The sequence below is a fragment of the Euphorbia lathyris genome, chromosome 7, assembly GCF_963576675.1.
Source record: "Euphorbia lathyris chromosome 7, ddEupLath1.1, whole genome shotgun sequence".
NCBI classification, from domain to species: Eukaryota; Viridiplantae; Streptophyta; class Magnoliopsida; order Malpighiales; family Euphorbiaceae; genus Euphorbia; species Euphorbia lathyris.
In genome coordinates, this window is record NC_088916.1 from 84,755,251 (window position 1) to 84,773,248 (window position 17,998).

Genomic DNA, 17,998 nt, shown 5'->3' on the forward strand with positions numbered 1-17,998 from the left:
GTAAACCCGCGTTTTATAATAGAAAAAAAATAACTAAACGTGTAGTGATCGTATAAAATGACATGTAATATTAACAAAAAATAATCTGTAGAAAGACATGTAATATGAAACGGAGGTAGTAAAATCCTGGGTCTTTTACATGAAATTCATATATAGAATAATATTTATTGTTTAATGAATATTAGTAATTTAATTAATGTAATATCAAAAATATAAGTTTTTATTTGAGAAATGTCAAATTTTGTAAGTGGTTTGGTCGAAGGAAGTGGTAGTGGAAATTCATTAACTGCCCACTTGACTTAATGCATAATTTTATGGAGAAAGTTGTAAATAATTTTTAAAATTTGAATTTCCATGTAAATTTTGCGTTAACAATCTCCTTTATCTCAGTTATCTATGTATAAGTGATGTAAAAAGAAGCCCACTTTTTCGACACTCGAAATTCACACCCCAACCCTCTACTCTTCCTTCATGTTTCCCTTTCACCTCTTCTCTTAATCCCTCTCTACCCTCCCTCACTCTGTTTCCCTAACCTCCAATCTTATACATAAGAATGGCAACCATAGTTTGCCAGGTTTACAATCCTGACTTGAATCCCAAATTCTAGAGCCAAGAACGACATTAAGACTCAAATTATCATCACCAAAACCTCTTTCCTCTCAATCTCTCGAATTAGCCATCAAACCTTGCTCATTTGAATCTAACGTCCACTACAAAAAAAATAGGAGTTTCAGGTACAAAAAGTTGGGGACAATTAAATTATATAGTGCCTAAATGATATTATCAAATTCATATTAGGGACAAATCCTTATATTAATTCCAATACTCTCTACTAATACAATAGGGGACACTTTTATATTAATATGTATTTATAAAATATATAATTAATTTCAACTAATAATTCAGGGACGATTCAGCCTCTCTTGTATGTTCTTCTTCGACTACGCAAATTTTGGTAGAAATTAAATCAAGATACTCCAATTGCAAATCCTTTTTCTCCTTCCCGCTCCCTTTTGCATCTTTGTTCTTCATGTTCCATCTCTCTTTGCCTTCAGTCGTTCTTTCTTCCTTTCTCCTGGTTTCTCCTCTCGTGATTTCTTCTTCTTTGATTTTGTCTGCCTTCTATTTCTTTCAAGCTCTCATCGTTTCTCCTTTCGCCATGCCTTTATCTTCACTTCTTTCCCTATTTATAATTACATGTTCGTGCGGATAGAATTGAAGACCATAGGCTTAAAATTTTGACAATGGAGGGCTTTCTACACATGCGGCTAATATCAAGGTATTAGTTTTTGTTTTCATTTTGGGATAAAAGTTAGGGTTTTGAGAATGTTCGAATTTTTTTTTTTAATTTTTGTTATTTTCTGTTTAGATGAATGGTTCTTCAATGGAGAAAGACATGACCAACTCGCTACTTGCCAAATTGTGTATACTGGTCATTCTGAACCTCTTTTTCATTGTCAATTTATTTGATTGGAAGATAGCAATTTTTTGTCATTTCAGTAATATTGTTCTATGCTTATTTGTTTGATTGAAGTTTCTGAATTTTATATGTTGGTATTTGCCTTTCATTTTTAAATAAAGATTTGCTTGCCTGTGTTATCTTGAGGTACCTGATCCAGACCCCATGAGATTTAAGAGGAGCAAGCTATACACTTCACTAGTTGGTAATTGCAATTAAGTTTTATGATTTATTCTCTAGCTTTACTTTAGGTGCAGATCTGTTTATAATTTTGACTGGTACTGAAGGAAATTTTTTCCAGATGGCTGTCACTCTTGCACTTTCCACAAGAACTAGAAGCATTTCGATAAGATTGTTTTTATCTATTTGAATATTTCCATTTTCACAAGATTTGGGTAATTATAGTGAGCTCTTCCATCTTCTATAGACTTGACATTATGAAAACAAGGAATTTGGCACTTTAAATAGACCACAGAAAAGTAAGAAATATAGCTAGTGTTTGTGTTGTTATAGGATAAAGTTTATTCACCTAATATAAATTTTTCTTTCTTGACAATCAGATTGGATGCGAATTGGTGCATTTTACTCTGACTTAAATATAGCAATACCAACAGAGAGACTCAACTTACAAGTCAAAATCAGACAAGATGCTACAGAGAAGATGTTGAAAGCCTATAGAGCGTCTGTTTTAATAGGAACATCAAAGAGGGAATTTGTGTTGCAGGTAACTTAAATTTGGTTCAACCAGCCTTTTTTGGTATTTATGAACACATTTGTTGGATAAGCCCTTAAGAATACTCGTAGTAGATCTTAATTAACATGGTTTTTGTTATCAAATTTGCAGCTTGTTCCATGCCCTGTTTGTAAGCTTGAGAAAATGTGATGGTAAATGTATTGTTTCGATGGCTTATATTCTAGATAAATTTTGGGTTGTAGTCTAGCTAAATTGGCAGTGTATATTATAAGATTGGTTTTTCATTTTTAAGATCTTGTATAGTGTGTTATGATGTGTTTCACTTGAGTGATTCAAAATAAGCCATCTGAAATATTGTCTGAATTTCATGGTAACTTACATATCAATTGACTCAAATGACCCTTCTTTTCTAATTTACTCCTTGTCAGGTTATTGTTTGAATTGCATAGTACCTGACATAATATAGCATGCTGCCCTCATTTGTTGAAATTATTTGACGTTATTCTAATATGTGAAAAAGTGAATTTTGATGTGTATTTTTGTATTCAACCTTATATATGAACCATTAGACTCGATCATTGTCCCAAATGATGAAATTAATTGAACTATTCAATTTGTTAACTTATTAATATAGATAGCATCGTAATGCAGGTTTTTCGAGTTACCGTATACTAATGTCTTCTAAATCATTTACCTAAACTCACTAGGAGGCTAGACCTTGCTTCCAATGTAGGAAGTTTTAGATCATGTGTTTCCTTCAGTGGTGCATATGCAGCTAATGATTCTGGTGGTGGGTGATGTTTCCATTTTGAACTAGCTATTCTGTCGATATTATGTTTTTCTTCTTTAAGACTTCTAAAGTATCAGACCTTTAATTTTCATCTAGATTTCCCCTTTTCCTCTAGGCATTCTAGGATATTGTTTCTTAGTTAAGCCAGGTCCTTCCATCAATTTCTCTTGTTTTCACCTGTCATTGACAATGTACGTTCATGAACCTACTTCAACATGTTTCAAACATTCTAAGATTTATTTTACATATCTATTGTACTTGTGTTATGTCCTGCAAAATATTTCAGTTCGAGTACTATGATTTCGCCTGTATTATCTTAGTGTTAGAATTTGAATTGTCAAAATTGACATGACCATTTCTAAATACAGTTATAATATTGTGTAATAAAGATCGTTTCCAAATACATTTATGGCTTAGTGATAACACAAATGAAACTTCTGACCGGACCACGTCCCTGTGAGGCGCCGTTGGGATCGGCCGGGGACACTCCGATGCCAAAGTCAGTAACAAATATGGCGAATAAACTGAATGGACAAAGCTTAGCGAAAAGTAAGTATGAATGAATGTACCTTGATAGCCTAGACGTAGGCTATTTATAGTAGATAGATTTGTAACTTCTAGGTAACTAGAGAGTCTCCATTAATGCTCATTTAATGGCGGTTACAAGTTACTCTTAACCTGACGGGTTAAGATTATTAATGATTCATTTAATGATCATTATGGCCGAGTTGACGGTTAGCCGTTACTTAAGTAAGTGGAGAGATTCGCCTTAGAGATCCGCCAGCGGATCTCTTAGAGCTAACCCAGGGGGATCCGCCGGGCGGTTTCCTATGCCACGTGGCATATTTGAGACGATTATCTCTTTTGGTCCTTGCGATAATATCCCGATGTTATCAGAAGCCCCCCCAAAATGCCTTTAAAGCCCTTTAGGGCTTTTAGACTTCTGCCCGCCGTCACACGCTTCCACATTAATGAGCACTCTGTTCGAGGTTCTTTGATGGTTGACAGGTGTAATCACACTGCCTTAGGAGCGTTTTAAAAAGCCGTCTTCCTTCTCCGGAGTTCTCTTTCTCCCTTGCTTTCCATTTTCTTCTGCTTTTCGGAGCTTTTTCTCAGAAACCTCAAGCTTCTGCATTTCCATGTAAGTGTTCTTTACATCATTTTTTGAATGTTTAGAAGTTCATCTTCGTCTTCGGGGTCAACTTCAGAACTTTTTAATTTGCCATCTTCTCCTCGTATTGAAGTAGATTTTAGTTGGTCCTCGTCTTCGTCATCGTCGGAGGATTCCCAATTTCTCACCGGAGAAATTAATTCCGATTTAGCTGAGTTCAATAACTCGGTGCAGAGCCATTATCGGACTCGTTCTTCTGGAAATCCTTCTTTTCCTTCTAGTTTCGCTCCGGCCGGTGCCCGTAACCGGTTTCTGGGTTCAATGGCTTCTTCTTCTGTTCCTGTTAGGAAGAAGACACCTCGAGCAGAATCCACTTCGTCTCGCATGAGTGCCGCGGATTTGGCGAACCTATCAGATCGCTTTCCGTGGATTAAAAACTACGAAACCCAACTCCCTGCTTCACATCAACGTCCTTCCAATCCGCCGACATGCTTTTTTACTGTTTTTTGTAGTCATGTTGAGAGAGGGTTTCGCCTTCCTCTTCCCAAGATGTTGGCGGATATCCTCTCGTATTTTGACATTGCTGTCAGCCAACTACATCCTAATGGTTGGCTTGATATGGCCTTGGATTGTTATCTGGCGTCGAATTTAGGCGTAACGTATAATGGCCGTATCTTCAGAGCCTTTCACAAACCTTCTAAGAGGAAGTCAGAGTCCTATCTTACATTCGCCAAATTTGGTGTTTATTCGCCCTTCTACCACAAAATGTCTAACGTGCACAGCTGGGATGAGAGTTTCTTCTATGTGAGGATAAAGGAGGACGAACCATTGGACTTTCCTTTAGTCTGGAACTCTCGTCCACTACACATGGCGGGAGACATGCGAATCTTAACGCTTGGTGATGAGGCTGTGGCGGATCTCATGAAGCAAATTAAGGCGGATGCCTGGACTTATGAGGATGCCTTAGCCTTCATGATGAGCGACGTTCCTTTGATCCGCCGAGTGGAGGATCAACTTGTTTACTCGAAAATAACTCAATTTGATCAAGGTACCTTATTTATTTTTGGAGCTTTAATTTATTTTGATATCTTCTTTTGGCAGGGCTGCATCTAAGGCAAATCGTGCTCTTGCAGAGACGCGCAGGCAATTTCGAGAAGAGGAAGCCCGCAAGAAAAATCAAGAGGCTATCCCTCAAACTGATACGGGCAAACGCCCTATGGAGACGACTGCTGACCCGCCACTAAAGAAGAGGCCGCCCAATACCGTTGGGAGTACCAAGATAATGGCGGATGCCATTAAATCTGCCAAGACTACTGAAAAAACGGTCCAGGTAATGCATCTCTTAATTCTTTTGCCTGCTTGTCGGATTCTGAAGTGGCGTATGGTCTTTCTTACTTATGCAGACGGCGAAGCCCAGTACTGGCGAATCTTGGTCCGCCAAGTTGGCTGGACGAACTTTCGAGGATGAATCGCTTTTGAATAACCTGGACGAAGCTCTAGGACAAGTAGGAGAAGTACAAAGGGGCTATGACCAAATCCCCAGATCGATCCACGTCCAAAAGGGAAAATCGGAGCTTCTTTCCGTAAGTTTTTTGGAAGAGTGTGATGATTTCTTTGTTTCTGCTTTTTGGCTGACTTGTTTTGCTTTTCTCAGCTGTACGCCCGCCTACGTACCTTGGAGAACGGGCTGCTTCAGGATAGGGTTACTGTTGAGAAGCTGGAGAAAGAGTTGGCAAATGCCAATTCTTCTTTTGCCGTTGCCAATGCCAACCTTTCTTCTGCTAACGCGAACTTGGCCTCTGCCACAGCTGCTTTGATTCTCCGAGACGAGGAGATACAGAAGTTAAAGGCAAAGATAGCCTCCGATACTAAAAATCATGAAGATGCTCTCGGGGAGGCGGAATACACGGCAGACGAACAAGCATTCTTTTATGGAGAGATGCTTATGGCGTATTTCTCCTTAGCTTATCTCGGAATCGATTTCACAGATCCTGAGTTCGCCGTTCCTGAGCCGGAGGATGTGGCGAGGTTCAAGAAGATGCCTGATGCCAAGGGGTATCTCCGCGATTATGTAAGAATATGGATGAAAGGAACCTTGCCTGAGGCTAAGCCTTCTACCATAGCTGTGGAGGATGATCCTCAGGAGATACCGTCTAAGGCTGATTCAGAACCAAAAGGGGATAAGGAGGTATCTCTTGGTGGCGAATCTACAACTGTGGAGAAAAAGGATCCTCCGGTGTGCCCTGCGGGTGAGGGAAGCGTAAAAGGGGATGCCCCTGCTATCATTTAGTTTTTGTTTGTATAAGTTTTTGTAAAAACCAGTATGATTCCAAACATTGCTATTTAATTCACTTTTACACTTTGTGCCCGATAGTGTTTTGAATGCGAATATGTTCAGGATTTTTGTTTGAAGTAGGTGGCCAGCCATACTTCACCGTATGAACCTTTGTGAAGGTTTGAAGCTGTTCTATTCCTCCTTAGAGGAAGTAAAGCTGCCCAGGGGTTCGTTTTGCCACCTATCTTTGAGGTGAAACGATCCGCCCGTAGGACTTGTGAGTCCTTCTTAGGGAAGGACAAGAGAGTGTAAAGACCTTGCGTCCAAGGATCGTTTTAACTCTATTGGTGACCATGATCTGCCAAGTGGCGGATCTGTTGTGATTGTGAGGAGCGTTGGATGCCTCCTTTTTATGACTGGAATATTGATATTGCAGTAGTGAATCATAAAAAAGAAAATGGATAATTAAACCAACAATCTTTATTAATAGAAGAAACACCTTATTACAGGAGATAGGTCTTTGCAAATGAGCCTCATTAAAACCTTTAACAAGAAAAACCTCATGGGAAAAAGCTTGTTAAAGAAAAAAGAGTACTCAAGACCATAGGTGCATTTCATTCTCTGACCAAGTGTTTATGTCGGCTCAAGAGATTCGCCATGTGTGGTAATGTATTGTCCTCCGCATCATCCTTATCCACTGTTATTGTAGTGCATTCCTCTTCTGTTTCCTTTTTAGATTGAGGGCGAATCATTAACGAAGCCGAATAAGTTTCTTGAGCCACTTTTTGACAACCTCTAACCATCACTCCCCCCTTGACTGTAGGAATGTAAAGTGTTAGATGGCGAATAGAGATAAGGGCCGCAACTTCGGAGATAAATGGTCGTCCGAGAATAATATTGTAGGCCAATTGTCTATCTAGGACTGAGAACTCCAGATCTCCTTTCCAAACTTGATCATCCCCAGCAAGTTCGCACTCCAAAATAACTTGGCCTTTCGTCTGAATGGTATGACCAGTGACTCCCAGAATATCGACCATAGTTGGTTCCACTTGGACAGGATCAACTTTGAGTTTGATGAATGCTTCTCGAGTGATGACGTTACATAAACTTCCCGTATCAATCATCACCCGTCTAATTTCCCAGCCTTCAACCATCATCATGACGACCAGTGCATCCGCATGGGGTGCAATCTCCAGACCTGCGTCTGAAAAAGGGCGATTTAACGATATCCCATCAAGGTTGATCATTTTTGCCTTTTTTGATGCTGGCTGATAACTAGGTCCGCCAGCTATGACATTAATAGTGCCCTTTCCTTTCTTCTTTGAATCCTCCTTGGATCTATCATCGTCTTTTCCTTTCGTTTGGATGAACCGATCCAATTTACCTCTTTCAATGAGTCGTTCAATTTCTCGAGCTAACTCCCAGCAAGCATCCGTATCATGGCCATTTTTCCTGTGATATTTGCAATAATTTTTAGGATCCTTGCCTTTATTGGTATATTCCCCCCCTTTTGGCTCGGGGTATGAAATGCTCCGTTTGTGCTGGCTGTTCTCGATCCACATAAGAACCTCACTTTTAGAAGCATTAAGAGGTGTGAAGGAGGTGACAAATGTTGATTTGTTCCTGGAATCTCTTCGTTTGTTTTGAGGAGAATCTTGACGTTTGTCTCTGTCCCGATCTCGGTCTCGGGAGCGGGATTCGCCTCGATCCTTCTTTGGCGATGATGGTGAGCCTCGGCGAATATCATCTACCTCTATAAAATCTTTGCAACGTTCCATTAATTCCGCCATGCGGGTTGGTTTCTTGCGGATGAGGTCTTCTTGCAAACTTTTACAAGTAGTGTTTCTCACAAAGCATTCCACAGCTACGGAGATATCTACGTCAACGATCTGTATACACAATTGATTAAAAGTGTCTACATAGTCTCGGAGGGATTCATTCGTCTTTTGTTTTAACTCAAAAAGCTTTCCAGATTTCACCACTGCAGGAATGCAACCGGCGAATTTAGCACAAAATTCCCTGCTCAATTGATCGAAGCTGTTTATTGAGCCTGGAGGTAGGGATTGAAACCATAAATAAGCCGGGCCTCCTAATGTGGTGACAAACATTTTGCAAAGCACAGGTTCGGTGGCTCGATTGAGTCTGGCCATGATTCTGTATTTTCGAACATGAGCTTCCGGGTTGTCTTTACGTGTATAAATTGCCAGATTAGGGATTTTAAACGCTCTTTCAGTTTCCTCTGCTTCAATCCAAGCCGCAAAAGGCGAATCCCTGTTGGCGAATGGATTATGCCTAGCATTTTCTTCATTCATTTGAAGCACTAGGGCTCTGACTCTGTCATCAAAATTCTCCGGCTCCGCCCTGGGACGATCTCTTTGTGGCGACCTGCTCGGAGAAGATGAAGAACTCGATTCGGACGATGAATCTGATGGTGAATGTCCTCCTCGTCCGCCTCCCCTTCTTCCTCTATTGCCTCCTCCCCCGCTTCCTTTGTTTGGAGGATTCAGCTCGTTTCCTCCTGGTTGACCTCCTGTCAGAGTGTGTCCAACAGTTCCCGAAGATGGATGGGGTAGCGGTCCTCCTAGATGAGACGTTTTTTCCGATCTCTTACTCTTTTTACGACCAGTAGATGGAGGAGATATGCCACGGCGTGAAGATTTTGTTCGCCGGGGCGAAGGAGATCTTGGCTGTTTATCTTTGTTCTTTCTATGCCTTTTGCGAATGGGCTCTTTAAATCCCCCAAGGGACGAATTCATCCGTGGTCGTCTGGGTACATTCGGCCCATCAAGATTAAACCTTGGAACTTCTGATCCGCCAGGGGGGACCACGTCATTCCTACGGCTTCCTTCACCAGGAAACAGCTCCCTCAAAACTGGTCGTGATCCACTTGGCGTCGTGGTGGTTACCGTAGAGTCAACGTTATGAGCTTGAAGGAATGAAGAGCTACGAGCCCCTGGTCCTAGACCAAAGTTTAACGGAGGTAGAGACGAGACCACTGACGTAGAAACCGTACTACTATAAGGAATAGTTGTGAACGCTCGAAGGCGGTCTCCAATTTCAATCCCATATCGCGCCTCGATATCCAGAACACACATATCAAGGAAGGATGCTGGGGGCATATTTCCATCGATATTCATTGTGGGAGCGGTCGTACCCGTGTGCCCAGCACTGGATGGTGTGATTACTGGCGACTCGATCCCTGAGGAGGGATTTAGGATTTCATCGTTCATGATGTTTCAATGTGACCGAAAAATCCTTTATTGGGTTAAGGACTCCACCTTCACCGCACCAATTGATAACACAAATGAAACTTCTGACCGGATCACGTCCCTGTGAGGCGCCGTTGGGATCGGCCGGGGACACTCCGATGCCAAAGTCAGTAACAAATATGGCGAATAAACTGAATGGACAAAGCTTAGCGAAAAGTAAGTATGAATGAATGTACCGTGATAGCCTAGACGTAGGCTATTTATAGTAGATAGATTTGTAACTTCTAGGTAACTAGAGAGTCTCCATTAATGCTCATTTAATGGCGGTTACAAGTTACTCTTAACCTAGCGGGTTAAGATTATTAATGATTCATTTAATGATCATTATGGCCGAGTTGACGGTTAGCCTTTACTTAAGTAAGTGGAGAGATTCGCCTTAGAGATCCGCCAGCGGATCTCTTAGAGCTAACCCAGGGGGATCCGCCAGGCGGTTTCCTATGCCACGTGGCATATTTGAGGCGATTATCTCTTTTGGTCCTTGCGATAATATCCCGATGTTATCACTTAGCAAATGCAAATTATTGTCTCTTTACAGGTGGGAAGGTCACTGATCTATCAGATTATTGTCTCTTTACAGATGCATATTATATAATATGTCCATAGATCACTAAAACCTCTTCTGCTTTGCATTTTTTACTAGGCTTGTTGGAATGCCAAATATAAAAAATATCATAATTTTGACTTGATCTGAGTTGTCTGAAATTCTTCAAATTCTTTGACAATGTGCATTCAGGCTGGCTTTTGAGGTCAGAAAATAATTTTCTTCAAATTTTGTACACCATTTTGAATTTTCGTTGATCAAATTTGTTATTTATGGGTAGATTCTGAAGTCTGATCTGTGTAGTGTCCAATAGTGTCTCCAATTAATTACATGGGGATGAAATCTTGTTAAATGGTCATGTTTTCTATCTATCAAGGTATTGAAACATCAGTAAGTTGTTGAAGAGCTTGTAGAGGAGAACGGGAAGCTTCGCTAAATGCTAATGGAAAACCTAAAAATATTACCGAGCAAGATACAATGCCTCGTTTGGGTGGTGATTATATAGGTATTGCTATACAACAATATATGTAGTTAACTTTGCTACTATATGTATATCATTCCACTTTGATGAATATAGTGAGTTGAGAATTCCTTTTTTTTGTGTGAATTTGCAGGTAACAATGACTTCACGAGAATGAAACGGTTCAATGCTCAAGAGGAATTTTCTTTTTGTTTGTGAATTGCAAGTTAACAACGGAAAAATAAGCTCAATAAACTTCATTGTTTCAATTCCTTTTCTCTAATATCTTTTTGTTGTTGAATATTGCCATTAGATAATAAATTATTGTGTTCAAAATCAACTTTAAGTTGTGATTTTCTTATATGATTTATGTTTATATTGAGCTTATGGTTTGCCATTGAAAATTGAACTTCATTTCTAAATTAAAATCAGTATTTTATTGATTTTAATTAATAATTCGCATATTATTTTTTGGGAACGATTGTTGTCCCTTATTATAGGGACACAAATTTGTCAACATTAATACGGGGATGACAGTCGTCCCCATGAATGGGGACAATATGTCGTTCCAATGAATGGGGACAACAGTCGTCCTTAGGAGCAGGGACAAATTTTCATCCCTACAAATGGAGATGAAAGTCGTCCCTAGAAACAGGGACGACAGTCGTCCATCTCAATAGGAACGACAGTCGTCCCTCTCAACGGAGACGATAGTCGTCCCTAAGAATGGAGACGACATCATTTTTTCGTCCCTTATAGAATCAAGGACGGAGGAAACAAGTACAAAAAATGGGGATGAAAAAATTGTCCCTGAAAGTATAGGGGAATTTTTTTTTTCTTTTTGGGGAAATTTTTTTTCGTCCCTGAAAGTGTTTTTTTATTGTAGTGATCAAGGAAGAAAGATGTCAAAATCCTGATAATGGAGGAGGATGGAGTTTCTTCCAAGATTCATCCTCTAACCAATCGTTACTCTTCTAAACTTAGTGACAAGAGTCTCCAATTGTGTACTGAGTTTAGGTTACGAAACTGATAGCCATATTTCCTTTGAAAATGCTCTCATTTCGGAATCATCCTCATCGAAATTTGAAGAAGAATCAGAATCAAAAGGAGATGTAGAGAATTCGAATTGTGCAGCAATGGGGGAAGAGAATTCGAATTCAAATTTAAAACCACCTCAATATTTGGAATCTAAAAAAGCGAGTTGGAGTTTTCCGCCTCCATTCACCACTTATACACCAATTTAGATGTTTTTAGACAATGAATATTATTGATAGAAACTCATTGATTTGGAGTCGTGAAATGTTTAAATGAAGGAGGAGTGAGAGAGCTGTAAATGTTTAAGAGAAAAAGGGGAGAGAGAACGTGTTTAAAAGGATGAGAGAAAGATACTTTTTAATTAATTTGATTAAATAATTTCCTTACTATTTGGTTATTAGAATAACTCTATTCTTCCCTTAGAATAAAAAGTAAGGGAATCATTCTCTATAGCCTCACTATATATATATATATATATATATAATATTTATATATACTTGTTAGACGCGTTGGGCTAGGCCTTAGTTTTCTTAGTTTGACGCAATCTGGAATGAAATGGACATAATAATTATATATCAATCCCAAATCCAGCCCGACCCATTCCATGAACAAATCTATTGAGAACTATGTCATATTAAGAAAATATGCATTAACCAAATTTGTTTTAAACATAAAATTTCATTGAATTTAAACCACTAAATTTGTTTTAGTAATATATATTTTTGGAAATAATTAATATCATAAAATTTATACCATTGTATCCCTTAGGAAAATGAATTTATTCCCATATATATGTTTTGGTTTGATGATAATATCCAATTCATCATCATTCAATCATGTCAGCTTAGAAAATAATAATAACTGATTATATTATATATAATAAAGAAAATATCAATTTGTCAAACTTAGAAAATATACCTCAATCAAAATTGAATTCATTGCATGCAGACCATTAAATAAATTTGTTTACTATTTTTTCTTATGAAAATACATATATCTTCATTAAATACGAAAAGAATAAGTATAACAATAAACGAAAAAGGTAAAAAACCTTACAAAATCCACAATGGGACGAAAATGACTACAAAGAGCATAAAAAGTCATAAAAGGTACAAAATTCATAAAAAAAACAATAAAACATATACTTCATTGAAATCCAAAACCACAGAAAAGCAACTACAATCGAATCTTCATCATTTAGACCCTTCCGAACATTCGGATCTGAGTCCTTTCGTTTGTTGCAACCACGTAGATATATTGATTCAAGTATAAAATAAATCGTTTCCGTTCTTGCTAAATCCAAAAAAGGTATAAATAGTAGAATAATGGAGAACAAATACAATTCAAACGGATAACGAGATTCAATAAAATATATAAACACTGACCGAAAATAAATACAATAAAAAAAATTACAACAAACCTAACATGTTTAGAGGAAGAAGTTCCTTCTTTCTCCTTAAAGTAGATCAACAAAAGAGAGAAAAACTTGAAGATCTTGATAGAGAGAAAAAGGCAAGGAGGAATCGACAATTTTTTTTCCAAAGAGCAGAGAGCAGTTAATTTGTTTACTAATTGTTACACTATTTTGAATTCCTTGTAGGTCCCAAGATGCAATACTGTGGGATTATATACTTGAAATTAGAGATTAATTCAAATTATATTTTAATCCTTTAAAATATAAATACATTTTAATGTTACATTAGGATTTAAATTTCTTATTAACCCATTAATTGCAAAAAAGAAAAATTTATCAAGAATAACCTTACTGAATTGTCAAGAATAACATTTTGTATTAAAACAAAAATTATAGGTTGGATACCCCTAAAAACAGACAAGAAATTTGAAAGAAGAAGAAGCCTAATTGAATTAAAATCATTATATATTTCATTAATTTTTCAAACAAAAGATTAAAATCTCAAATTCCATCAGTTCAGTTCAGTTGAGATGGAAGAACTGAAAACCCTAACTGATATGACAAGTGTATTGAATCCACTGTAATCATCTGTTTCAAAATCTATTGAATCCACTGTAATCATCTGTTTCAAAATCCATTATATTGAATAAACAAATATGCATACAAGATTTAATTGGCTGGGAAAAAAACACAAAAATAATTTAAAAAAACGTTGATTGGCCATTGAAGAAGGGTAGAATTAAAAAAAAAATCTATTCAAATTGGGACATCACAAACCTAAAAAAGAAGAAGTCCAATCCTAATGTACTCTTTCCTTACCCAAAGCTTTCTCTGAATTCAACCTATGAATCTGGGTTTGTTGATTGATTTTGTGTGAATCTGCAAGAAAATAACCATTATAAACGTTTATTTTGTAGACTCAAAACCTTGAAGATTTATAAAAATCATATTGCAGTCAAACAATCTACAACTCACCTTGATTTTGGCTCTAGATTTGATTGTTGAAAATGGTGGTCCTCATATCTGTTGTAAATTTGGCCAAATAAAGACTATTCTGATGGCTAAAATTGCACAACGTCGCCCGCGATCAATAATAGCTAGGGGAGGAAACACCTCCTCCTTATGTTTGGTTATCGCCGGCAACATGTGCAATCTTAGCCAGAGTAGCCATGGAGAAATCTTCTCTTTTCAACAAGGTGTATAATATACATTGAGCACAACAACTCATCAAACCCCTCTGTATATATACAGATCCAGTAACCTTCACCTACCCCCAATATATATATGGAATCTAGACCATTATTTAAAATTTATAAAATTAATATTATTATTTTTCTTTGTATGTGTAATTGCTTAAACAAATTCTGGAAATAACATCATTTTTCCTAAAAAAAAAAATGAAATATTATATTTTTGTTTTTTTACAACAATATTTTATAATGATACTCAGGTTCAAAAAGTTTTCCTCTTGTTTTTGTTATACTTTTCTTTATAAATAAATCTTGCGTGTATTTTGTTTTATTACTCTTTATCCATTTTTGTTTTTTTTTATTTATAAAACAAAAAGACTAAATAAATATTGAATCCTTTGAAATGTCCAAAAAACCAATTGACAAACTAAATTTTAAGAATCTTTCATTAGGAGTATAAACATATGATTAATGAGACATGATAATCTACTATTACTACATGTTATTGTAAGAATAGATTTTGAACAAGTTTGAAACACGTACTACTTAGAATATGATTAGAAGGCCAATAATAGGTCACTTTAAGTATATTTATGATGTCAATATGTCAGTTTATGTAAATTTAAAAAGTTCAAAAATTATCTCGAATGTATAACCGTACATCACATTCCTCATCGTGAAGACCTGATAAGTGCATAATTCAACAATAAATTACCCCGCTTTTGTGCTTTATAATTGTCGTGTTTTGTTATTTTTACGGGTTTTATTGTTTGTTTTTGGTATTTCCATCTCTACAGGCCAATGATGACTAAATGGAGACAAATTGGGCTTAATTTGGGCCGAGCTGATGTCGGGTCGTGATCCAGAGCTGATTGAGCAGATATTGGTCTGAGCCAGAGTTAGTCTTTCACAAGACTAAGGCAGTTACGGGCTGACAGTTTCCTGGTTTGAATAGGATTGCTTTCCTGATCCGGATTGGACAATTTGAGAACAAGACTTTCAGCTAAAGCACGAATTTGTAGGAGACAAATGAGGAGGCAATTAATTTCAAATTTGAAGAAGGATTCTAGAGCTAATTTGAAGGGATTTTAATTCCTTATTTTGAGGAGCCGTAATAGACTTAAGAACGGCAGATTTTCCAAGTTCAGAACATCAGTTTTTACATTTATTTTTCCAGCAGAAAAACACATACGTTCCATGGCTATTGATAGCTAACTTTTTAATTTCGGTTAAGGGATAGTTCAAGGGATTCTTCTCCGTTATCGTGAGATCGTTGTATTTCACTCTTCTCATTTATTAAGTCGTTTATTTATTCATTGTGTTCAGAGTATTATTCTCAATTGATTATTTGTTCCATGAATGGTACTGCAGGATCGTTTATTAGATTGAATAATCATAAGGCTGATTCGGTTTATTAGAGTTTCACCTAGGACAACCGAACTAAGTAGCTACTGACTATTTGAACCAAGCTAGGTTCGTGTTTGGAAGAACGGATTCAAGTCTGACAAACCAGAATTCGTATTCCACGTGACATTAACACGAATCAAGTTAGGCTTATCTAAGTCGAATGAACAGATAAGTTAGTCTATAATCGCCGACGCTGAGAGACGATTAACTAAGATCAGGTTCTTCTGTTTCTTAAAGCTGTCAGTAAATTAAATCCTAGGCGCTGAGATAGGATTGTTTATTGATTAGGAACAAGTTATTTGCAGTGCTTAATTAGTTCATTATTAAGGAAGAACATTCAAACTGACCCGGCAAAAACATGAGAATGTAACCTTGTCTGTCAATGATCGTTAACGAATGAATTATCCCGCGATTCCTCTTAACCGAACTCGCCCAAATATTATTCACAAACCATTATAGATTCCTGTTTTGCTTTACTTGATCTTTACTTGCTATCTTTAATTTAATAAACTCAACAATTTAAAACCCCCCATTTAATTATTTTGTTAGGTCGTTAGAAGTTTTAAATCAATATTATTCCCTTGGGTTCGACCTCTACTTGCTCTATTACAAATTATTCGTTTAGGGAAAGTTGAGATTATTTTTGGTGGATTCGGCACTCATCAAATTTTGGCGCCGTTGCCGGGGAATAATCTAATTTGATTTGATTTCTTTTATGACCAGGTCCAACAATTCAGAACAACTTCTTTTTGAATCAGAAATTGAATTACTGGCTCAGAGATTTCGCAAGGAAGTAAGGCTGCAGAAATTACAAAGTGCCAGGAATTCGAGTTCTAGTAGCGAAGAAGAAATATCCAGCGAAGAAAGTGAACGATCAGAAGAGGAAACAATGGCAGACAGAACTCTAAGACAACTTCAGGCGCAAGAGGTTAATAATCAGCCCCTATGCATCACATATCCCAACTTGGATGTGTCGTTTGACCTGAAATCCGGGTTGATTCATTTGTTGCCCAAGTTTCACGGTATGGAGAGTGAAAGTCCTCACAAACATCTTAAGCAATTCCATGTGGTGTGCTCCAGCATGAGACCGCAAGGAGTGACGGAAGAACAAGTGAAGTTGAGAGCATTCCCATTCTCGTTAGAGGACGCGACCAAGGATTGGCTTTTAAATTTGCAATCGGGAACCATTACTACATGGAATCAGATGGTGCAGTCATTCCTGGATAAATATTTTCCAGCATCCTGAGCAGCGTTAATTCGGAGAGAGATTAGTGGGATCAAGCAGAAAGATGTGGAATCACTCCATGAGTATTGGGAGAGGTTCAAAAAGCTATGTGAAAATTGCCCTCAACACGGGATTGCGGAAAATTCTCTGATTCAGTATTTCTATGAAGGAATGCTTTGTATGGAAAGAAAAATGGTGGACGCGGCAAGTGGGGGATGTTTCCTCGACAAAACGCCAACCGCAGCGAAGGAATTGATCAGAGTAATTGCAGCAACTTCTCAACAGTTTGGGAAATCTCAGGAAGGTCCAAAGAGGGCGTATGAGGCAAGCAGCTCTAACATCGAAGAAAAGTTGAATAAACTGACTAGTCTTGTGCAGCACTTAGCTATGGGAAAGGCGGCTCAGGTGAAAAAGTGTGGGATCTGTACTGCCACTGAACATGCCACTGATGAATGCCCTATTTTGTATGAAGATAATGCTGAACAAGCCAATGCACTTAATGGGTACCAAGGGCAGCACCAAAGGAAGCACGATCCATACTCTAATATGTACAACCCAGGGTAGCGTGATAATCCAAACCTCAGCTATGGACCGAGACAGCAAAATTATCAACCACAGCAGAACTATCAGCCACGGCCTCACCACTCCACCCAAAACTCAGGTATGCCTTTAACTGATGTTGTCCATAATCTCGCAACTAACATGCAGGAACTTCAGAAACAGATGACTCAAATAGCTACTGCCCTAAGCGAAATTCAATCTCAAGGTAAGATGCCCTCTCAACCAGTGGACAACCCAAAGCTAAACGTGAGCGCGATCACCCTTCGTAACGGAAGAGAAATAGAATATCCCGTTTTAAACAAACCGGCCAGCAAGAAGAACGTCGTCAAAGAGGATGAAATTCTTGAAGAAGAAGTGGAAAAGCGAGATAGAATCCCTCCTTTAGTTACTCCAGCACCTTACCCGAATCGATTTGACAAATCAAAGAAGGAAAAGGAAGAGAAGGACATCTTCGAGGTATTTCGCAAGGTCGAGGTAAACATTCCATTAATTGATATTGTTAAACAAGTTCCTCGATATGCTAAGTTCCTTAAAGATTTGTGCGTTAATAAAACTAAAAGGGTTGGG

The 17,998-nt window shown here is 37.8% G+C and overlaps 1 long non-coding RNA gene across 1 annotated transcript; it reads left to right on the forward strand.

Annotated features, from left to right (window-relative positions):
- The first annotated feature begins 1,000 nt into the window (after positions 1-1,000).
- LOC136235320 (uncharacterized) lies at positions 1,001-2,103 on the forward strand. The gene is made up of 3 exons (XR_010691766.1): positions 1,001-1,279; positions 1,370-1,432; positions 2,020-2,103. It is a non-coding gene; the product is annotated as an uncharacterized lncRNA (long non-coding RNA).
- The last annotated feature ends 15,895 nt before the right edge of the window (positions 2,104-17,998 follow it).